The 4456-nt window shown below is 39.3% G+C and overlaps 1 non-coding gene across 1 annotated transcript; it reads left to right on the plus strand.

Annotated features, from left to right (window-relative positions):
- The first annotated feature begins 3772 nt into the window (after nt 1–3772).
- LOC127747915 (small nucleolar RNA R71) lies at nt 3773–3880 on the plus strand. The gene has a single exon (XR_008009862.1). It is a non-coding gene; the product is annotated as a small nucleolar RNA R71 (small nucleolar RNA).
- Nucleotides 3881–4456: the final 576 nt, after the last annotated feature.

The raw sequence follows: 4456 nt of genomic DNA on the forward strand, positions 1-4456 counted from the left end.
TTATTTTTTAGATCATCAATAACATTTCTCTTTTTTTTATCATTCTTTCAGGAGCCAACAAATTTAACATTCATAAGCTTCACTATCAAAAATATGCACTGTTCAAGCATTCAATTAGAAAACAAAAAGCATTGCCACCACATCAAAATAATTAAACTAATTTCAAGATAAAATTTGAAATTCATGTACTTCTTGTTCTTTTGTAATTAGAAACATTTTTCATTTAAGAAAGGTGATGGATTCATGGAATTATTCATATCTTTAAGACATAGACACTAGACACTAATGATCATGTAATGAAGCTAAACCCTAGTCAAATATAAAGCATAAAAATCGAAAAACATAAAAATAAGAACAAGAAAATTAAAGAACAGGTCCACCTTAGTGATGGTGGCTAGTTCTTCCTCTTAAAGATCTTATGGAGTGCTTGAGCTCCTCAATGTCTCTTCCTTGCCTTTGTTGCTCATCCCTCATGGCTCTTTGGTCCTCTCTAATTTCATGGAGGATAATGGAATGCTCTTGGTGCTCCATCCTTAGTTGCTCCATGTTGGAACTCAAATCTCCTAATGAGGAGTTGAGTTGCTCCCAATAGTTGTGTAGAGGAAAATGCATCCCTTGAGGTATCTCAGGGATTTCTTGATGAGGAACTTCCTCATGCACTTGTTGAGGTCCATGAGTGGGCTCTCTTGTTTGCTCCATCCTATTTTTGGTATTGGGCTTGTCCTCTTCAATGAGGGTGTCTTCCTCTATGACAATTCCAGCTAAATTGCATAGGTGACAGATGAGATGAGGGAAGGCTAACCTTGCTAAAGTGGAAGGTTTGTTAGTAACCTTGTATAGTTCTAGAGGTATGATCTCATGAACTTCTACTTCCTCTCCAATCATGATACTATGGATCATGATAGCCCGATCCACAGTTACTTCGGACCGGTTGCTAGTAGGAATAATAGAGCATTGGATTAACTCTAACCATCCTCTAGCCATGGGTTTGAGGTCAAGTCTTCTTAGTTGAACCGGCTTGCCTTTGGAGTCTCTCTTCCATTGGGCTCTTTCCACACAGATATCCATGAGGACTTGGTCCAACCTTTGATCAAATTTGACCCTTCTTGTGAAAGGATGAAGATCTCCTTGCATAATTGGCACGTTGAACGCCAATCTCACATTTTTTGGACTGAAATCTAAGTATTTCTCCCGAACCATTGTGAGCCAATTCTTTAGGTTCGGGTTCATACTTTGATCATGTTTTCTAATGATCCATGCATTAGCATAGAACTCTTGAACCATTAAGATTCTGACTTGTTGAATGGGATTGGTGAGACCTTCCCTTACCTCTTTCTTGAGGTTTCTCCGGCCTTAAGTGCCATTAATGGTTATGGAAAAACAAAAAAAGCAAGACTTTTTCCACACCAAACTTAAAAGGTTTGCTCGTCCTCGAGCAAAAGAAGAAAGAAAAGAGGAGAAGAAGAAGAAGAAATAGAGGAGATAGAAGTGTGTGAAGGGTTCGGCCAAGGGGGGTTTAGTGGGTTAAGATGTGTGAAATTGAAGGTGGTAAGGAGGGGCGGGTGGGTTTAGGAGGGAAGTGTTTTGAATTTGAATGGTAAGGTAGGTGGGGTTTGATGGTGGGGTTTTGTGCCAAGGATTTCGCATCCGTGAACCTTGCTGCCGTTAAACGCCCCTTTGTGTGCCTTTCTGACATTTAAACGCCAGGCTGCTATCCTTTTCTGGCGTTTAAACGCCAATCTGCTGCCCTTTTATGATGTTTAAACGCCCAGAAAGGTGCCAGACTAGGCGTTTAAACGCCCATTTTTATACCTTTACTGGCGTTTAAACGCCAGTTTTCCTGCCAGTTCTGGCATTTAAACGCCAGACTGCTGCCCATTTTTAGCGTTTAAATTCCCAAAATGGTGTTAGGCTGGGCGTTAATCACTCATTTTGGTATACTTACTGGCATTTAAATGCCAGTAAGCTCGTCCTCCAGGATGTGCCATTTTTTATGCTGTTTTTTTATTTTCTTTAATTTTTGCAGTTGTTTTTGTGACTCCACATGATCATGATCCTAAAGAAAACATAAAATAACATAGATAAATAAAATAAAATTGGGTTGCCTCCCAATAAGCGCTTCTTTAATGTCAGTAGCTTGACAGTGAGCTCTTTTCAGAGCTTCACAGATGCTCAAAGCATGATTGTGGCCTCCGAACACCAAACTTAGAGTTTGAGTGTGGGGGCTCTGTCTGACTCTGTATTGAGAGAAGCTTTTCATGCTTCTTCTCCATGTTTACAAAAGAAGATCTTTGATCCTTAAACACAAGGTAGTCCTCATTCAATTGAAGGACTAACTCTCCCCTGTCCACATCAATCACAGCCCTTACTGTGGCTAGGAAGGGTCTTCTAATGATGATGGATTCATCCTCATCCTTCTCAATGTCTAGGATTATGAAGTCAGCAGGGATGTAAAGGCCTTCAACCTTCACTAGGACATCCTCTATAAGTCCATAAGCCTTTTTCATTGATTTGTCTGCCATCTCTAGTGAGATTCTTGCAGCTTGTACCTCAATAATCCCTAGTTTCTCCATTACAGAGAGTGGCATGAGGTTGAAACCTAACCCCAGGTCACACAGAGCCTTTTCAAAGGTCATGGTGCCTATGATGCAAGGTATTAAGAACTTTCTGGGATCCGGTTTCTTTTGAGGCAATGTCTGCTGAATCCATGTATTCAGTTCATTGATGAGCAATGGAGGTTCATCTTCCCAAGTCTCATTACCAAATAACTTGGCATTCAGCTTCATGATTTCTCCTAGATATTGAGCAATTTTCTCTTCAGTAGTAACTTCATCTTCTTCAGAGCTCATGAATGGTAATAAGAAGTTCAGTGAAATCTCTATAGTCTCTGTATGAGCCTCAGATTTCTTTGGTTCCCCATTAGGGAACTTATTATTGGTCAGTGGACGTCCATTGAGGTCTTCCTCAATGGAAATCACGCCATCCTCCTCCTCTATAGGTTCGGCCATTTTGGTCATATTAATGGCCTTGCACTCTCTCTTTGGATTCTCTTCTGTATTGCTTGGGAGAGTACTAGGAGGAGTTTCAGTGACTCTTTTACTCAGCTGACTCACTTGTGCCTCTAATTTTTTGCTGGAGGACCTTGTTTCATTCATGAAACTGAGAGTGGCTTTAGATAGATGAGAGACTATGTTTGCTAAGCCAAAGAGGCTCTACTAAGAATTCTCTGTCTATTTCTAAGAAGATGATAGAAAAGGTTTGCTATTGCCAAACCTATTTCTACCACCATTATTATTATTGAAACCTGGTTGAGGCTTCTGTTGATCCTTCCATGAAAAATTTGGGTGATTTCTCCATGAAGGATTATAGGTGTTTCCATAGGCTTCTCCCATGTAATTCACCTCTTCCATTGCAGGATTCTCAGGGTCATAAGTTTCTCCTTCAGAGGAGGATTCTTTAGTACTTCCGGATGCAGTCTGCAATCCAATCAGATTCTGAGAAATCATATTGACTTGCAGAGTCAATATTTTATTTTGAGCCAATATGGCATTCAGAATGTCAATCTTAAAAACTCCTCTCTTTGAGGCATCCTATTATTCACAAGATTCCTTTCAGAAGTGTACATGAACTGGTTATTTGCAACCATCTCAATGAGTTCTTGGGCTTCTGCAGGGGTTTTCAGATGAAGAGATCCACCAGCAGAATTGTCCAATGACATCTTTGACAACTCAGACAGACCATCATAGAATATACATATGATGCTCCATTCTGGAAGCATGTCAGAAGGACACCTTTTGGTTAATTGCTTGTATCTTTCCCAAGCTTCATAGAGGGATTCTCCTTCCTTCTGTTTGAAGGTTTGGACTTCCACTCTAAGCTTGCTCATCCTTTGAGGTGGAAAGAATTTGGTCAAGAAAGCATTGACCAACTTGTCCCAAAAGTTCAGGGTTTCTCTAGGTTGTGAGCCCAACCATATTCTAGCTCTGTCTCTTACAGCAAAGGGGAAAAACATATGTTTGTAGACCTCGAGGTCAATCCCATTGGTCTTAACAGTATCACAGATTTGCAAGAATTTAGCTAAAAACTGATGAGGATCTTCCTATGGAGAATTCATATGAAAAAGAAGAGAACAGAAAAGAAGAGGATTCCTCTATATCACAGTATAGAGATTCTTTTATGTGAGTAGAAGAAGAAAAGAATAGAAGAATGAGGTAGAGGGAGAATGAGAATAATTCAAACACAGAAGGAGAGAGAGGGTTCGAATTATAAGTAGAAGAGAAGTGTTAGCAAATAAATAGAATGAGATGCGAGAGAGAGAGTTTTCAAAAATTAAAATTAAAATAATTAGTTAATTAAAAAGATTTTTGAGAAAGTGGTTAGTGATTTTTGAAAATTGTAAGTGGAAAAGTGGTTAGGTGATTTTGAAAAAGATAAGAAATAGTAATTAGTTGAAAAA

This window comes from Arachis duranensis, chromosome 5, assembly GCF_000817695.3.
Source record: "Arachis duranensis cultivar V14167 chromosome 5, aradu.V14167.gnm2.J7QH, whole genome shotgun sequence".
Lineage (NCBI taxonomy): Eukaryota > Viridiplantae > Streptophyta > Magnoliopsida > Fabales > Fabaceae > Arachis > Arachis duranensis.